The sequence below is a fragment of the Mustela lutreola genome, chromosome 13 (genome assembly GCF_030435805.1).
Source record: "Mustela lutreola isolate mMusLut2 chromosome 13, mMusLut2.pri, whole genome shotgun sequence".
Taxonomy (NCBI): Eukaryota; Metazoa; Chordata; class Mammalia; order Carnivora; family Mustelidae; genus Mustela; species Mustela lutreola.
In genome coordinates this window covers 52,368,690-52,388,978 of record NC_081302.1, presented here as the reverse complement: position 1 = coordinate 52,388,978, position 20,289 = coordinate 52,368,690, and positions in this window count along the sequence as shown.

The following is a 20,289-nucleotide window of genomic DNA, read 5'->3' as shown; positions in this document are numbered from 1 at the left end:
GTTCTCACAACAGCAGAATGGCTGTTGCAAGCTAGACCACTGCTCCCTGGGTAAGGACTCCTGGTTACCTCACCCCCCCATGCCAAAAAAGGGGCTCTTGTTTTGGGGGGTGACAAAGGAAAAGGAAGGATGCGATGGCGAGTGGACACTGAGAAGATGGGGACGTGTATGTGGTCTCAGGGCAGCTGGGAGGGCAGAGGGGAGATGGTGGGAAATCCAGCTGATGGGAGAGGGGAGCCCTCTGTCCAAGTCTTTCTGGATCCCAGGCAGCAAAACCAGGTCTGTGCCTCAGAAGCCCTCAGCTGGAGCAAGAAGGGATGGTACTCATTGTGGGGGTGGGGGGTGCTGTCAGTCAAAGGCTCTCTTCTGAGTAACAACACCCATAGGTATGAAGAGTGAAGGAGACAAAATGGGAAATTGGGAAGGAGTCTGGTATGAGTTCACTTGGAAAAAGGTGAACCGACGATCAGTTCTTCCCATCCTTAAAAAGGGCTTGAGGTTCACTCTAATTCTATAGGAAACTGAGGATTTCTTCATTGAATCGGCATTAATTACTTTTTAAATGTAAATTTTCAGCTGCAATCCTGTTTTAATTAAAAAAAAAAAAAAAAACAACCCTCCGCGTACATCAGGGTAAATCAAAGACTAATTGGTGACCAAATTATAGGGTTTAAAGCACTTTTTTTTTTTTTTTTTGCCATAAGTGGGTAAAAGATAATTAGGAAATGTGAATACATGCTTTTTCTTTCATTAATAATGAATCATATGGTGAGAACCCATTTTTAGCAAAATAAAAATTGCCATTTTGGACTGAGAACTGCAATTGCTTTCTGTGGCACTTTATATTTAGAAATGCTTGTTCATCCCGTGGTGTCTCCTCGTGCCCAGACCCAGTGGAGGCTGGCCGGACTCTCTCGGGACGGCTGTCCTCACGAGACGCGGTGGAGTTGGGTGCCGTGGAGGGGATCAAATACGTCGATCTACAAATGTGTTGCCGGGGCTCCCATTTGAGAAGTAGCCTGGGAGGCTGTAGAGAGCCAGGGGCTTTGGTCCGAGATCCATGATCCATGCGAGATGGGAGGCGGAAGCCAGAACCTTCTCGGATGCTGATTTCTGTGCTTGATGATGGTTTCAGCCCACTTCCTATCAGCCATGGCTATTTATAGTCAGAGACACCAATCCCACAGCTGTACAGAGAGTGCCTCTGAGTGACTCTGAAATCAGACTTTCTTCTCCCTTTCTCTTCGGGAATATTTACAGAGTTGTCGAGGATAATCACGAGCAAACGGCGGGCTCGTCTGGGGTATAGAAGAGGTTCTCTTGTACCCTTCAGAGTTTCCTCTTCTCTCTTCGAGGGAATGGTATGTCCTCACCTCTCATTCCCAGATTCCCACATCCCTTTTATAATGGAACAATGATTTGGACCTTTCCTTGACCTTGCAGAAAAGGTATTTTTCTCTCGGCTATGTCTACAAAGACTCTACAAGCCTTCAGGTTAGGGTCATTCTATAGGTCAAGCTACTGACTCTGGCTGGAGGAGAAGCGACCCAGGGGCAGCCCCAGAAAGCACTGACCGTTTGTGGGGACAATGTCAGGAAGGCTGATGTGACACGATGCCAAGTCACTCATCGGGCATGAGGAAAATTAGAATCTAGGCCAGGTTCTGCCACTGACGGGCCAGAGCGACGGAGGCAGATGGGTCCATTCACTTTTCTGGCCTCAGTCTGCTCATCTGTGAAGCAGGGTGCTGTTGACGATGACCTGTCAGGTCTCTTTCAGCTACGGATTTCTGTGATCACTGCAAGGATCATTTTCCCTATTACAGTGAGACAATAACTGCTCCAAGATTGGAAAGTGATCTAACAACATTGGGACATGCATGGAAATGTACTTGGAGATTGGCTGAGAACAGCCCCGTTTCCTGCCTACAAAAACAAACCACCCCCAAAGGCAGAGGGGTATCATGGTGGTAGAGACGAAGAATAATACCACCACTTTGTATTTTTACCTTTCATGATAAAACAGTAGTTTTAAAAATCGTAAAAACGTACTGGCTTGACAAATGGCACATTTAAAACCCGATTTAGCAAAGGGTTTTTACCTTTGTAATTTTAAAACTGTCACTTGAACTAAAAATATAGGCAAGCAGGTTGGCCTTTCATATTTAATGTTTTCTTTTTTCCCTTTTTATTTGCAATTCATTCTGTTCAGCTTTGATTAAAGAAATAGCAGAAATGGAATGGCGAACGGCCAGCCCTTGGTGAATTCGTTCTTAAGAAGATGGTGGACGTGGCTCTCCTACCTGTTCAGAGCTGGAACTTTCCAACACCAGCCCCACTTGGCTTTGGCATGTTGTCCATATATCTTACCCTTAAATATTAACACAGACTCACATAAGAATATTTGACTTAAAGAGGGCAAAGATAACAGGCTTGGAAACCCCAGACTTTCCATGTTTGTTAAAGCAAGTATGTTATCGTCCCAAATTCATTGGTAATTGAAGTGGCTCAGAAAGAATCTGGAACAAAAAAACGATAACCCGAGGTGTCCTCGAGTGTGGCATAGTAAAAGCTGTGAGTCAGGATTAATGGGATGTTGACAACATGCTTTCTATTTTGGGCAAGAGCCCACTGGGGACCTTAGACAAGTTGCTACATTTCTTTGAACTTGAGTGACCTGATCTGTGAATGGAAGGAGGCAAGCAGGTGATCTGGGAGCCTCTTAAGTCTGTAAGTGTGCCCTGCCCCACCCCCTTCACAGAACCTGCTCACCAAGGTCACTCGAGCATTTGCTGGGTTCCACAGAGTCAACGCCTCTTCAGAGGGACAGCAGAGCACAGTGGGGAGAGGGTGTGACCAGGTTCTGGGGTGGGTCGTGGGTGTTGCTGGTGTGGGCACCTCAGGGGAAACCACCAAACAGCTTCCATGTTTGTAACATGGGGATTAGAAGCCTCACTCCTCAGGTTGTTTTAAGGCTCAAAGGAGATAACAGACCTGAAAGCTCTCAAAAGACCGTAGAAGTGGAGGGTATTAGCGGAAAAGGCGTTTTCTAAAGAATATTGATGGAAGCATTTTATGCACACACACACTTCATTATTGAGCTGTTTATTCAGTTATTAGCTGTCATTAGCTTCTGAGTCCAGACTGTTGGTCTATCATATGACCATAATAGATGTGTTCGCAACAATGACAGACCTGAATACTACTCATGCCTCTGGGGCTCATATCCCAGAAATCACGGCCTTGAAGTCCCATTGATCAGTGTCGGGTGTTGTAGAATCTCGGGGCCATCAGGACCCTCCACCCTGAGGTGAGCATGCTTGTGTAGCTTCCTTCCCAGGGGTCGATTGAAACTCTTCTTGAACGTCACCCGTGATGAAGGGGGGTCATTCGGGTGAGGAGGAGCCATTCAATATTGAACAGCCTGCTTCGGGCAGAGTCGGTGACAGGCGCTCGGTGTCCCCTTGGTTCATCACATTCTTGTCACCATGCTTACAGGCTGGTTTTTATTATCCCCATTTTAAAGATGAGGAAATCTAGTCTAAAGAGGGTAATTGCATGAAGAAAACTGAGTCGCTGAGCGATAGAGTCAGGCTAAGACTAAAGGTCTGACTTTGTCCATATGCCCGATACAGCATTTCCTGAGAAACTTCTCTCCATGGACGATTTCCTCCCCCATCTTTTGACAGCTCTAACGACTAAAACAAAACAAAGCTATTCCTTACAGCTGAGAGCTGGCTACTCAAAGCCTGGGCCACTGGCCAACATCATGGGCCATTGGCTAACCTCACCAGCAGTTAGTTTGAAATGGAGAAACTGGATCCACCCCAGGCTATGACTCAGAATCAGGATCCCCAGTGATCTGCATGCACACTGAGGTTTGAAGATTACTAGGTAGAGAACTCACAGCTGGTCGACTTCCGCCTTTTCATGATGTCTTTCTCTGTCGCTCTCCTGACTGAGTCAGAGCTTTTGTCCCAAGCAGAAACATAGGCCTGGGATTACTTTGACTCTCTCCCTTTGAAACACTTCTCCAGAATTTTGAAAACCTCATCTAAGTGGAGAGAAGCGATCCCTTCTCTGACTTTCTAAATACACGTTTTATAACCTTTCCTGTCCTCCGCACTGTGAAAAATGCCTGGGTATTTGTGATCGTGTGAATCATAGGTCTTACTCAGTACAATTACCTGTTAATCAGTCAATCAAAAGTCAGGTAGAGGAATTTAGGCTTTATGGGCTAGGTTTTTAAGCACACAAGTGACATGTAGAAAATGTGAAATTAACCGAAATTGGGAGATTTATCTTGTGGTGTGCTGCAGTGTGGTTAAAGAGGGTAAGAGAATGGGGTCTTTGAAAGTCATTATAAATTATAGAAAATAGAGCTCTTTGAAAGCTTTTATTGGCTGCTGTTTGATGTATTGACTCATGGGTTTCATGTGATGTAAATTTATTCTCTTGATAAATGAACCAAATTTTGTCAAAATTAGTCAACTCATTTGAGATTTATTATGAAATAAACACAGACATATGCAATTTATAGAACAATTAATTTGAAACATAGTCCTCACTTTGTCCAGACCGTTATTATGGTCTCTGCCATGTATTTATGACAGAGTTTGTGCCATTATTAATATGCTGATCACCAATGCCAGTCTTTCCATATAAGGGCAGAATCTAAGTCTCTTCATTTACATTTATAGATGCAGTTATCTGAATGCTTGCTATGGAATGAGAAACACTCTTTCTCCCAGACGGTTTCCGAGTTCTTTTAGCCAGACCCTTCCACCCAGCCACCAACACCAAAGACGGAAAACAGGAGGCTCTTCCAAATGAAATAAGGATTGACTGTCTATCCTGGGGTCCACCCTTCTGCTCTCTGTCCTGTCATTTACCTTCTTACGGTTTCCTGTATCTTTTGCCCTCTTTTTGTCAGCTGGTAAGGGGTCATTCTACAACTCCTCCCTCCAACATATGTTTGCTTCTCCAACATACTTCTGTTTCCCTGATAGTGATGTCCAACAATGAACTTCCAAATCTCATACCTCACAGGAGCAGTACAAAAGGAAGTTTCAGAACCACTGAGTTTGGGTTATCGGTTTAAATACTTTCAAATTAATACAAACCAACAACAGCCCACCGGCTGGGTTTTTAGAAACAGAAATACTAAGCCTGGGTAGCAAAAAATATTTTCAACTGAAATCATATCTGAAGAGAACCATAAGACAACCTAAGTCCAGGACTCCTGTTGGCCTCTCTGACTTGCATACTTCATAGTACCCCAACACCTGTCCATTTTTTTTTTCCTTTAACCAGGATTTTTCCCTCCTAAAAGTGGGTTGGAATTATCAATCTCATTTTCTGGCCACTAGGAAGGATGCTCTTTCATGCAATGATGGAGGGAAATCCAAAGTAAACTCTAGCAGTTGGGATAGGCCAAGAGATACTCTTTTGCTGTTACAGAGAGATCCTTTGACTTGTCACTCAGTGAGAGAGTAGAGATCTTGGTTTGTAGGGAAAAGATTCCAGAGATAATACTGGACAATAGCATTAATAAAGGTAATATTCAATATAACATTCAGATAACATGGGATCTGAATTCAAAAGACATAAGGAATATTTCTAATATCTCTGGTCTTTGTCTAACTTGAAATCGAGCCTCTGGATTCCCTTCTCCTCAACTAGATGAATTAATGGCTTTGGAGAAGAATCTTGCTTGAAGAGGGCCATGGTCTCCTTGTTGCCCCTGCCTCTTTGGTATTTACTTGCTACGCCATTTCTTAGATTGTTCCTGTGGACGAGCACACGGCAGATAGCACTCGCACTTTCTGCTTTTTGACGTGGTGTGGGTGGCATGCCTCCACCCCTCACTAGCTAGGTGGTCAGCGAGGAGGGAGAGCAGCCACTTTAGTGAGTGGTCATGGATCTGGCAGGGGTGGGAAGCTCTGCTGGAGCCGAGGCCCTCTTCAGAGCAGCGGGGGCTGAGAATGAAGCACCTGATCAGTCCAGCTGGACCCCCCGAGTCACACCTTCAGCTGGACTTCAGACGCCTGAGATGTGCTAGTTGGGGGAGAAGGTATGTTTGTGGGGTTCACTCATCATCATGGGTCGTTAGTCTACACGCCACTCCTGATAGAGGACAAGCCGTTGTTTTACACATAATGGATTCCCTATTGTTTATTTTGACATTGTGATTTTGCTCTGGGAACCCTAAAATAGGGGGAAAGAAAAATCTACATGATCTCAAAGTGGGGGAAATTGCTCTGATACCTTATTTCAAAACCAATCACATAGTCGTAAGGGGGGAGTGTGAGAGAGGAGTTATATCATTGTTTAGAGATCCTTCAAGTAACTGTGGGTGAGGGGCGCCTGGGTGGCTCAGCCTGTGAAGCATCTGACTCTTGGTTCTAGCTCAGGTCATGATCTCAGAGTCATCAGAGCGAGCCCGGCATTGGGCTTGGTGGTCAGTGTGGATTCTCCCTCTCTGTCCCTACCCTCACCACTCACATGCACTCTCTCTCTCTCAAAAAAAAAAAAAAAAAAAAAAAAAAAAATCTCCCAAAAAGGAACAAAAAAATCAAAACTGTGGGTGAAATTGATAGGATTCTATTGAAGCCTTATGAGATAGGGGTGGGGGCAGGGAACATACAAGAAGGACCCCCTCAAGCTTCACAGATAGCTGGTGGACTTGGCCATCAGCCCAGACATAGGCGGGGAAAGCCATCAGGTGCAGAAAGATATTAGGTGGATGTTCTTGTTCACCTGTTCATCAACAACCTGGAGAGCCCCTCATAGTTAGGCTCTGGGGAAGATTAGGGGAGTGATGCTGGGCTGTGAAATGAGCCTCCAACAGTCCTGGAAACCCGGCTCCTTTCTAGCACCTACCAGCCCTGCCGCCTTAAGTAGCTTATGGCACCTTGTTTAGTATCCATTTTTTTTTTTAATTTCCCCCATGAAACAGGGATCGGTTGTTGTTTGGGGGACTTGGTAAGATTGTATTATTGACCTTGCCAAGTACCTGAGAAGCTTTACTAAATCTTGGCTTTCTTCCCCACTCCTTACTTTGGGGCAATGGGGGAGAAGTCTGATGTGTTTATGGTCTTAAAGGGTCTACGTTCCAGTGGGGGAAGAAAGACATGCATACAACTGACTATCGGATGGGGTCGAATGAAATAGGTGTGTTAATAAGAGATTGATATAAAAGGATGGAGGGAAGAAAAGGTATGAGGAATTCTGCTGAGAAGTGGGTTTGGGAAGGCTTTTTGGGGCCGGCAACATTAATATAGGGCCTGAGGGATTCGAAACAGTTGTCTCCTGTCCTGTTGACAAGAAAAACCCAGGAGTACGCAGTCAGAAGCGTCTACTCAAAAAAAAGACTAGTAGAGTATGAGAAACCAAGATTAAAACAAAGCAAAACAAAACAAAACAAAAAATCAGATGTGTAGAGACACAGGAAGGAAAGGAAGGAAAGTGTGTCAGGGGAAGTCTTAAGGGTAGGGCAAAGTCTAATTACCCAAATTGAAATCTGGCCTTTGTAGCAGACCTAAGACACCTCTTGAACCCATAAAGACCTGCTATGGTAGCAGAGGCATGCTTGAAATAATTAGCTTTCTACTTCAGCTCTTGTTTGGGAATTCCTGGCGTGTATCAGCCTTCTCCCAGGAAGCACGAGAGGTATTTTGAGAGTGGTTAGAAAATTGCTCAGACAGTAGCAGGGCAGGAAAATGCAAAATCAATAAATAATCAGGCTGAATTTTAATTGAATATATTACTTAGGCCGTGCTGACATGTAAATTTAAACACCGCTTGCAAGAGAAAATCAGCGCTTTGCCCTCTCGCGGGCGCTCTGGTTTCAGGAGATGAGGCCGGCTTGGCCTTTGCATTCCTGCCCGAGCAGAGCTCAGGTGGTCTGTTTCCTTGTTGGAATAGGAGGCATGCATTGAACAAACTGCTTTCCTACCCTTCTCTTTTCCACGTGAGAGAATAAGAATTTACTTGGGGAAAAAAATTTAGTTGACCTTAAATTCGTATAGAAACAAAGAACCGAGTGAGGAAGGGGGGCTCCTTGTGGTTAGACGAGTCCCTGGGGGCAGAGATGTAGTTAACTTTCCAGAGGGGGATTTGGACTCAGTAAGCCCTTCGCCGTGTCCCTGTGTTAGGAAATCTCAAGGCCAATGGCATTGCTAACATAGGTTTTTTAGGTATGAGTCTGTTTTCATTTTGTTTGTATTTTTGGTATTTTCTTTGCACCTTTCTGTAGTATGTGGTCAAGTTACTCCTTGAATTTTGAGCAAGTTTCAAGAGTTTTCTTTTAGTGTGGGAGCTGAGAAGTTTTCACCCAGAGGGGTTCAGGGTTTTGACCCAAAGGGGTTCACTCCACCCCTTTGGTTCAGGTCATGATTCCAGGGTCCTGGGATCAAGTCCCACGTCAGGCTCCGTGCTCAGCTGGGAGTCTGCTTCTCCCTTGCTCTCTGTCCCTTCCCCCCGCTCATGCTCGTGCACATACTCTCTCTCCCAAATAAATAAATAAAATCTTTTTTTTTTTTTTTAAAAGCACCTCCTCCCTAACTCCCCATCCCTCCCCCTCCACTCCCTGCCAGGGACCAGGGTGGGAGCGGGGGATGGAACCCAAGTGAGAAAGCCCTGGGTCTTTCCTTGACTATTTTCCTCCCACATGTCTCAATTTGAATTTGCATTTGTAGCACTGTGTCTGTGCGAAGAAGGCTCGTGTCGCCTTAACCTGTACACAGACGTGTTGCTCAGTTGAAGAAAAAGGCTGCATCTGAACAAATTTGTTTGTACATGAATTTAATTAGGTACCTACCAGGTGCCCAATTCTGTGGTTGATGCTGCCAGGGATATAGAAGATTTATGAGACACAGCCTTTGACTTTAGAGGGTGCCAACATGCTATAGAGTGCTGGTAAATAAACTTCAGTGCATTTGAGTCTCCTGCAGAGATCGTCAAATAGGAACCATGCCTGGAGGCCGTGATTCCACAGGTCTCGAAAGAGGCCCTAGAACCTACATTTTAAGAGGTGTACTAGAAGAATCTGATTCAGGAAGCTCATGACCCAGGCTTTGAAGGATACTAGTAGAACGGACTCAATTTCATGAATCAGAAAGACCTTCTATTTAAAGATTTACCTTGCTACTTATTATCCAAGTTACTTAGACTAAGGTATTTACATTTTTCAACCTTTATTCCCTTATCTGTAGTCACACTAATGATGCCTCTCTCTTGGTAGTACTGTAAGAATTAAATGCGACAAAAATAAGCACAATTCCTAGAATATTCTAGAAACATAATACACATGTTTTCTTACTCTCCCCCTCAATAATCTAGTTGGGAGGATAACAGAGTGGCTTTAGCTTTCGAGTTATTTCTAATCCAAAAAAGCATTAATGATGTCTATCTATGCCACACATCTAACTCTTTGTATTGATGAAGTTACATTGTAGTTGTCTGTGTTTTTAATGGAAGGCTCTGGTGATGTATAATTGACTCACCAACCCCGGAACTCTGAGATGTCACCTCAGGCCACCAGAAATTATAATTGCATGTCTAAAAATAAGATCTGGATCTGGGTTTGAAATATCTTTACACCAAAGATGGGAGAGAAGTGCTGCCCTCAAGTCTCTGGAGAAGGTTCTCTGGAATGGTCAAGAATGAACCCTGAGTGAAAAATGAATATAGGGGAAAACCAAGGGCATCACCTCCACTTCAAGACATAGTTAAGGTTAGGGCCTATGGAAGAGAGATGGTAGCACCACTGGCAGGACTCTTTCCTTGGTACATTTCATGTCTGAGAGCTGGTTCTAGATCCAGATCTAGTCTATAGCCTAGCTGGGACCACAGAGAAATCCTTGCTGGCTACCAGACAGAACTATTGGACAGTGGGCTCTGGGACCTACAAAGAGCTGGCAAGCTCTGAGAGAAAGAGTTTATAACTTAGAATCAAAAGAGCTAGGACCCCCTCAGAGGTGCAGATAGAGCTGGCTATGTTGCGAAGGCCACGGGAAAGCAAAGTTGGAGCTTGTAGAGCTATCGAGGGTCATGCTAATTATGACTCTAGGTCATCTTAGGCCTAGTAGAAATTCAAGCATAGATAAAGGGCTAGTAATGCCATAGAACCAGAGATGGAGGATGGAAGAGGATCCTGACTCTGAGAAGAATTGAAGGGACTGTGACCAAGAATAATGCCTGAAGCCAAGAGATCCTGCCAAGTCAAATGACTTTTGGGTTATCACATTAGCCCTGGATTCTAATAAAAAACTCCCTCCAGACCCCAATCTTCACACGGGATGGGAGTGAGGACTGCCTTGATGTGAAGGTACTCATCCCATTAGGTTGGGACTTTTCGTTAATTCAGAAGAGCAGTAGCCATTTTAATGCTTCTTCATACAGCCTGATCCAACAACTACTTCACCGAGAATCATAGACTGTGAGAAAAGGAAGGGGCCTTGGCAATCATCTGGTCCAATCTCCTTATTTTCCTGAGAAGGAAGCAGACCTAGAAATCACACGACCTTCTCAAGGTCACACGGCTGCTCCATAACAGAGTTGCGCCTGGGACCCTGGACTCCTGCACCGCTCATACTTCTAGGCTGTACTCTCTCCTGATGATTTATTCTTGTGTGAATTCCATTTATCTCCCCGGGAGTCTACATTGATGTGCCTGCTCAGGCTGGACATACCATTGCTCAGCACTTAAAGCCTAACAGCTCCCGGAGCTTTTGCTCTTCATATGCTAACCACGAAGCACAAGATGGAGCTGCCACTCACATCAATGACAATTTCATTAACTCTGTCTCGTTGGGCCTTGGCCCCATCTCATAATTGTGCTAAGCTCGTTCTGGTGAAAAGTGCATGAGGATTTTTGAGCAGTTCATAAAAAGGAAATCATGGTTAAAGTTTCAACAAAATTGGTGTTGCGTATTCATGAATGCTTAAAAACACTGGTGTCTGAGATGTTAGAGCAGAAACAAATGCAGGGGCCCTGGCCAGTGGCCTCCTGCATTTACAAATCTTTCTATTTGGGGAATCCCTTGGACAGTAGTTTGGGTAGAGCAGTCTATGAAGCTGCCTGGCTCCAAAAGATAAGCATCCCTTCACGCAGCAAACTGCCTTCATGAAATGCCAGATGGAGGCAATATTTTTGACCATGCAGCTATGGGGAAGGCGGCACCTACAGCAGACATGGGCTGGAGAGATTTCTTTTTTGTCTGCTTTGCCCTTCCCTGCCCATAGCCACTGTTTCGGACTCTCCTTTAAGCCTGGGGTATAAAGGGAACTGAAACTCCATATTTTCATTCTGCTATCAAGTTCGGGGCATATGTTTTGGCACAAGGGCCGGCAGGTAAGGGAATAAATTTGGGATTTCTCTGCTTAGATGGGAACCAAGGGCAATGCAAATCTTTGTACCAACAATTCTGTGTTGTATACCACTTAAGCCTTAACCATTGGAGCAAATAAAGCTATTTTTCTCCTGATTTAGTTTTCTTAGGCTCACAGGAAGAGGGAGGTTCAGATAACATCTCATTTTGAATAGATCAAACAGCTCTGATATGGATGGTGTAATTCCATCCCACCCCTCCAATGCGTTCACCCCTGTTGTAGTGCTAATTGATCTGCCAATAGTCAGTCAGATCTCCCACTTGGGGAAAATAACGTGAAAGGCTCTCTCTTAAGATGAACTCCTCACTTGCTTCTAATTTTCTTTTGAGTCTGTTTCCTCGCGTTCAATTTTCAGGAAAATAATTGTCATATCTTTCATTGGTACGCTTTTTCTAACTCATTCGCAGTGCATTTATACTTGTCAGGATCTAAGTAGCTTAAACCAACAGGTTTACTTCTTGCCGACGCGACACGGATTGGCTGGGAGAGCTGATCTCTGTCATCCTCGCCCTGAGCCACGCTCCATGTGGCCAGTTCCTGTGGAAAAGGGAAAGAGGAATTGGTAAAATTATGCCCGGCTCTTAGAGCTTCCTCTCAGAAGTGAGATACATCCCTTCTGCTAACATTTTATTAGCCAAAGGAAGACACATGGGCACATATAATTTTAAAGGGTAAGAAGATGCAATTCTATCACACGTCTAGGAGAATAGCCAACATTTGTTGAGCAGCAATAATGACTACCAATGCTTTCTTAAATTATCCAATTTTATTTCTGAATATTTATAGTACTATAGCTGTTCTGGGCATGCATAGCCAAAAGAGAATTATAGATTTATTCTATATCTTCCAACTGGAACATTGGTTCCCGAACTTCTAGACTTCACAGATAGACAATTCTTTTACTGGGTTCATAGAGGGTTGCATATGACCATCATTTTATGAAAGAAATTTCAGAAATTATAAAATTATGAGAATTCATAAAATGTAAGAAGCATTTAATCTCAGACCAAACACTAGTTCTTCAGATACATCTAGCTTTATGAAAAACTCAATATTGCCCTTGACTTTTTTTTTTTCATTTATTTTCCTGATAACTTTTGTGATTAGTATTTGGGAACTTCTGCTCTGGTAGGCTACAATGCCAAACTGTAACACAAATCACACTTATAGGGTATATACACAAGGAGTTGAAATGTTAAATGGACCAACAGGGTATGAGTAGAGACAAGATTTTACTAGTTATGCAGGTGGAAGGTAGATTGTCAGGCTGAGGGATAAAAATGAATTAGTGTCTCACAAAACTGGTTGGAAAAAAGCTTCGCTGAACAGGCTAGTTTGGAAGCTAGAAGAGAAAGGGGGGTGGTGAGCTAGAAATTGGGCAAAATGTTTGGACCCTACATTAAAAGCCTTGATCTTGGGACTTTTCAAAACCATATTTGAGGAATTCAAGTGAAGTTGGAGGGATGTATGACAAATGCCTCAAATTGGAAGTCTTGTGGTAGCTGAATGGTTGGGTATTTAACCTTAGAGCCCTCTGGCCCCTTGGAGCTTGTACATCTATAACGGGTGGTCTTTAGACTGTGATGTCTGCATGGGGCAGCAGAGAAGAGATATTTGGGATCATAGTGTTTTTGGATCCTGAATATTCTATTAGAAGACTGCCTCTTCTAGGTATCAGTGGAAAAGGCTGTAGAGGGGCACTTGGGTGACTCAGTTGGTTAAGTGACTTATCTTCAGCTCAGGTCACGATCCCAGGTGGAGCCCCACATTGGGCGTCCTGCTCGGTGGAGAGCCTGCTTCTCCCTCTTGCTCTGCTGCAGCTCTGCCTACTCATGCTCTCCCTCCTCTCTGTCAAATAAATAATCTTAAAAAAAAAAAAAAGAAAGAAAGAAAGAAAGAAAAAGGCTGTAGAAAGAGCTAATGAAAGGAATGCTTTACTTTGCTATCAAGCAGAATTTGGCTACCAATTCACTGCAAGTAAAGGACAGATAGGAGTTGAAGATTAACCTATGGTTTCTATCTTTAAATCAGAGTTGCTGACACTTGCACACATCAGGAGCCTAACAATAAGGGTGATGAGAGAATTTAGTTCGTCTTTATAGAGGAAAAGGAATCTATCACAGCATATATAGTAGTCCTGTCCACTATCCTATGGAAAACATGAAATCTTAAGGAGCTACCAGGAGAGCTTCCCCTTTATACTAGAAGACATCCATTTTGCAGACAATACCGTTGCAATCATTGGAAGCTGTGGCTTGAACATATGAGCATGCTTGTCAAAACCCAGCTCAGCAGTAGAACAGCAATTCTGAGAAATGTCAGTTGAGTTGGGCAAATTGTCCTTTCGAGAAAATTACCCAAATCACTTCCAGACATGTTAGGGTTTTATTCAAAAAGCTATCCCACAGAAATGTAAATTTACTACTACTGAGATTTCATGCAGAGCATGTGGACAATGCACGTATGAAAACATTTGTACTTTAAAAAATACAACAATAACAATTTGTTTTTTATTTACTGTGGATTTTATTAGCCCCTTGGTTAAGCCACCAGAATCTCCGGTACAAAGGTGTTCTGGATTTTCATTCAAGGAATTTGCACATCCAGGTAAAGTGGAAATTTCCAAATACTCCTGGAACGAGTAAGTAGGAGCCCTTGTTTTGGTCTGGCTCTGTTGTTTGTGGGCCTCTGGGGAAGTCACTTAGCTTCTCTAGACCTCCACTTTCTCATGCAGAAAATCAGAGACTTACATTGGATGACCTCTACGATCTGTTCTGGGTCTATGATTTTATTAGTTTGTAATTCTTGAAATGGAAATATAAAATGGCTCCTGGCAAAACTCTATGAATTTCCAGATTGTTCAAGTAAACAATGGTCAGACTTTGTGCCAATCCAAAAATCCTTTCAGAATGGCCTATGTCTTTTCTTTTCCATTTGATTACACAGGATTTTTTTGGTGTAAATAAAAATTCCTTTTTAAAATTAAGCCTTCCCCTGCTGTCTGATTCATTCACTGATGTTGCAACCCACAGCTTGAGATATGACATTTCCTTTCATTCTGGTGAAATTGTGATGTCACAGAATTTGAATTGATGCTTCCAACTCAATTAAGCAGAAGGAGCAAGATAATTACAAATGAGAGTGCTCCTCTCTACACACATATGTGTCTAGGTAATCAGTAATGATGGGAAAGGAAAAGAAAGGCACTCAGTAAAAGTTTGCTAGGCTGTGGCCATAGGCAAATGCATTTTTTAGATATAGCATCCTATCTTAGAGATTCTAGCAAATGCTTGAATATACCCTGGGAAAGAAGCAATTCAGCATTACCTGTATACAGTGGATGATTGTCAGCTAAATCATATCATTTAGCTTCTGGTCTTTGATCCTCAAATTCATTAACGTCAGAAGTGCTAATGTTCCTAATTTAGAATTTCTTCTGGTATAAACAAAGGCTGTTATCTTTACTTTGTAATTCATAATTCTGTTATATGGCTTTTCTGCAGAATTTTTGGGATTCCAACCAGAGACCTGCATTCTGGTTCATGGATGGAGGGTCTGTGCCTCATAAACACGGACACTGAGAAATGCACACTCTTAGCACCAACCCAGAACATGTTAATGGCATTGCAGCTTTGTGGAAAAGAGCCCCAAGGGACATAAATGTTTTTGGTCTTTTGTTTTTGATATGAAGTCTTGATGATAATGTTGAACATTCAATGTCATTAACACATGAGCAATCTGACATGTTGGTGAAGAACTCTTCGATTTTCACCATAACAAAGAGGGTTGTGCCTTGGCTATTGTTTGATATGGCAATTTTTAGAGAGTTTTAGAGCAAAATAGTAAAATCTAAAGTTAGGACAAAAAAGTTAATTTATATAGAATTTTACATGATGCATTCATAGCTCTCTACCAAGGAGACAGAGAAAGTCTAACTATTGACAGGCCAAATTCATCTGACCCACATCTCAAATTTAAGAAAATACACATCTACTGTTGTTCATCAGAATTAAGTTACTCATCTTGACCTTATTGTTTCTCATGCTAGTATAATTTTGACCCTACTTTTGAGGTGTAAAACGTTGACTTGATATGATATGTGTGTTTCTCTTAACTTATTTCACTTAGTGTTATACACTCTAGGTCCATCCATGGTGTTGCAAATGGCCAGATCTCAATCTTTTCTATGACTGAGTAATATTCCACTGTGCTTTGTGTATGTGTGTGACATCTCCTTTATCCATTCAGTTATTCATCTATTGATGGTCACTTAGGTTGATTCTGTATCTGGGCTATTATAAACAATAATGCAGTAAACATAGAGGTGCATGTATCTTTTTGAATTAGTGTCTTTGTTTACTTTGGGTAAATACCCAGTGGTGAAATTACGGGATCATGTGGTAACTCCATTTTTAATTTTTTGAGGAACCTCTGTACTGTTTTCCACAGTGGTCGCACCAATTTACATCTCACTAACAGTGTACAGGAATTCTCTTTTCTCTACATCCTTGCCAATGTTTATTAGTTTTTATCTTTTTGATATTAGCTGTTCTGACAGATGAAAGGTAATATGTCACTGTGGTTTTGATTTGCATTTCCCTGACATTGAGTGATGTCGAATATCTTTCATGTGCTTGTTGGCCCTCTGTATACAGTCTTCTTTGGAAAAATGTCTATTCGGGTCCTCTACCCATTTTTTTAAAATTTTTTATTTTTTTTTTTTTTTAATTTTTTTTTTTAATTTTTTTATTTTTTATAAACATATATTTTTATCCCCAGGGGTACAGGTCTGTGAATCACCAGGTTTACACACTTCACAGCACTCACCAAAGCACATACCCTCCCCAATGTCCATAATCCCACCCCCTTCTCCCAACCTCCCTCTCCTCAGCAACCCTCAGTTTGTTTTGTGAGATTAAGAGTCACTTATGGTTTGTCTCCCTCCCAATTCCATCTTGTTTCATTGATTCTTCTCCTACCCACTTAAGCCCCCATGTTGCCTCTACCCATTTTTAATCAGATTATTTTTTGGTGTTTTTTTTTTGTTTGTTTGTTTGTTTGTTTGTTTGTTTAGTGTTGAGTTGTATGAGTTCTTTATGTATTTTGAGTTTAAATTCCTTATAATATACAGCATTTGCAAATATCTTTTCCCATTTAGTAGGTTACCTTTTTGTTTCATCAGTGGTTTCCTTCACTATCCAAAGGCTTTTTATTTTGGTGCAGTCCCAAATAGTTTAATTTTGCTCTTGTTTCTCTTGCTTGAGAAGACATATCTAGAAAAATGTTGCTAAGGTCAATGTCCAAGATATTGCCTCTGTTTTCTTTCAGGGGTTTTATGGTTTCTAGTCTCACATTTCATGATTTAATCCATTTTGAGTTTTTTGTATGGTCTAAGAAATTCACCCACTTCCATTCTTTTGCTTTTATTCTTTTTTTTCAGTTTTTCTAACACCATTTGTTGAAGAGATTGTCTTTTCCCCACTGTGTATTCTCGCCTCCTTTGTTGTAGATTAATTGGCCATATAAGCATGGATTTATTTCTGTTCTGTTGATCTATGTGTCTCCTTTTTGTGTCAGTACCATGCTGTTTTGATAACTATTACTTTGTAGTATATATTGAAATCTGGGAAAATATACTGTAGAATACATGCAATTGAAAATTATTATTATTTTTTTAAGATTTTATTTATTTATTTGACAGACAGAGATCACAAGTAAGCAGAGATGCAGGCAGAGAGATGGGGAAGCAGGCTCCCTGCTGAACAGAGAGCCCAATGTGGGGCTTGATTCCATGTGGGATCATGACCTGAGCCGAAGGCAGAGGCTTTAACCCACTGAGCCACCCAGGTGCCCCGAAAATTATTTCTTTACCCCTTAAATTGTAAATTTTCTACAAGGCAGGAATGTTTTTCTCAAAGACCTGGGAGCCATCCCTTTGAAATTTAATAATCAGGAAAAGTAGGGCACCTATCTCCTGGTCTCTGTGAGAATAGGAGTCTGACTTTGGTAAGGGACAGTGAGCAACCAATGCCCAGTGTCTTGCACTTTTCCTCTAGCTCACACCAATGTTTAAAACACCTCTCTCCTTTTTTAGCAGAGTTGAGTTTACTCTTTATGATTGCAAACCCCTACTTAATAGTCTTGAGTAAAGTCTTTCTTGCTGTTTTTAACAAGTGTCCAAGGATATTTTTCTTTTGTATCAGAGAAAGATTTTTTTTTTAAGATTTTGTTTATTCATTTAACAGACAGAGATCTCAAGTAGGCAGAGAGGCAGGCAGAGAGAGACAAGGGAAGCAGGCTCCCCACCGAGCAGAGGGCCCATTGCGGGGCTCAATCCCAGGACCCTGGGATCATGACCTGAGCTGAAGGCAGAGGCCCAACCCACTGAGCCTCCCAGGTGCCCCAGGGAAAGATCTTTTATGCAGCTAAGAGAGCATCGCTTAGCCAGGCCAAGGACTAGAGTTTTGAGGGGAGTTGAGCTTTGGAAGGTGGGATTACTTTCAGAGAACAACATGTGATCTTAAGAAAACTGAGTGAAGATATGGAGAGGCAAAAATTTTGCTGTTTTGTTGGGCAATACATAGTGTTTATTTTTAAAGACATATCTTTTCTCTAACATGTCTGTGATCAGCATGGTTATTCTGTCCTCCTGAGCTACCAGAAAATATTTCTTTAGGGTGCTGAATGGCAATTGAAATGAGATGATGTAGCACAGTCAGGTGTCATCTGAAATCTTCAATTCATAGAATCTCTGATATTTCATGTCTGAACTTTCTGATTTAGGCACAACATGTTTATAACTGTAATATGTTGGGGAGTTGTGTGTCTCTCTCTGAAATTACTTATGTAAAAGGGTCAGCAAACTAAGACCTTGGAGACAAATTGGCCCCTGCCGCTTTTGTAAATAAAGTTTTATTGGCCACCAGCCATGGTTATTCATTTTTGTATTGTCTGGTTATTTTCATGCTCCCGTGGCAGAGTTGAGTAGTTGTGATAGAGATTGTAGGCCCTGCAAACCTAAAATATTTATTATATAGTCTTTTATAAAAAGCTGAAAGTATGCTGACCCCAGGTTTACATCATTCATTAGTCAGACTGCACTAATACAATGTTTTCTTGCCAAGGGGGAAAAAGTACATTTATTTACCATTGCAATTCAACAGAGGTACAAACATCATAGCACGATGGTTTATGGTATGGGTTTTAGAATCAGGAATTCATCCTGGCTTTGAAACGTGACATTACTATTTACTAGCTGGACAACAAGTCAGTTTGCTAGTAACTTCTCTGCGTCTCAGTTTCCTCCTCTGTAAAACTGAGATGAATCGTGGGTCTTTAAAGGGATGAAATGTTCCCTCTATCCCTATACTTTGAAGCGTTTTAATCAGGAATGGATGCTGGATTTTGTCAAATGCTTTTTCTGCATCAATTGAGAAGACCATGTGGTTCTTCTCTCTTCTCTTATTAATTTGTTCTATCACATTGATTGATTTGTGAATGTTGAACCATCCTTGTAGCCCAGGGATGAATCCCACCTGGTCATGGTGGATAATCTTTTTAATGTGCTGTTGGATTCTGTTTGCTAGGATCTTGTTGAGAATCTTAGCATCCATATTCATCATTGATATTGGTCTGAAATTCTCCTTTTTGGTAGGGTCTTTACCTGGTTTGGGGATCAGGGTAATGCTGCTTCATAGAAAGAGTCAGGAAGTTTTCCTTCTGCTTCAATTTTTTGAAATAGCTTCAGGAGAATAGGTGTTATTTCTTCTTTGAACGTTTGGTAGAATTCCCCAGGGAATCCATCAGGTCCTGGGCTCTTGTTTTTTGGGAGGTTTTTGACCACCGCTTCTGCACAGCAAAGGAAACAGTCAAGAAAACAAAGAGGCAACCCACGGAATGGGAGAAGATATTTGCAAATGACAGTACAGACAAAAGGTTGATATCCAGGATCTATAATGAACTCCTCAAACTCAACACACACAAAACAGACAATCATATCAAAAAATGGGCAGAAGATATGGACAGACACTTCTCCAATGAAGACATACAAATGGCTATCAGACACATGAAAAATGTTCATCATCACTAGCCATCAGGGAGATTCAAATTAAAACTACATTGAGATATCACCTTACACCAGTTAGAATGGCCAACATTAGAAAGACAGGAAACAACATGTGTTGGAGGGGATGTGGAGAAAGGGGAACCCTCTTCCACTGTTGGTGGGAATGCAAGTTGGTGCAACCACTTTGGAGAACAGTGTGGAGATTCCTCAAGAAATTAAAAATAGAACTTCCCTATGACCCTGCCATTGCACTCCTGGGTATTTACCCCAAAGATACAGATGTCGTGAAAAGAAGGGCCATCTGTACCCCAATGTTTATAGCAGCAATGGCCACAGTCGCCAAACTGTGGAAAGAACCAAAATACCCTTCATAGATGAACGGATAAGGATGATGTGGTCCATATACACTATGGAGTATTATGCCTCCATCAGAAAGGACGAATACCCAACTTTTGTAGCAACATGGACGGGACTGGAAGAGATTATGCTGAGTGAAATAAGTCAAGCAGAGAGAGTCAATTATCATATGGTTTCATTTATTTGTGGAACCTAACAAAAAGCATGGAGGACCTGGGGAGTTAGGAGAGGAGAAGGGAATTGGGGGAAATTGGAAGGGGAGGTGAACCATGAGAGACTATGGACTCTGAAAAACAATCTGAGGGTTTTGAAGGGGCGGGGGATGGGAGGTCGGGGTACCAGGTGGTGGGTATTATAGAGGGCATGGATTGCATGGAGCACTGGGTGTGGTGCAAAAATAATGAATACTGTTATGCTGAAAATAAAAAAATAAATTAAAAAAAATAAAGGGATGAAATGGGTTAATAAGTATAA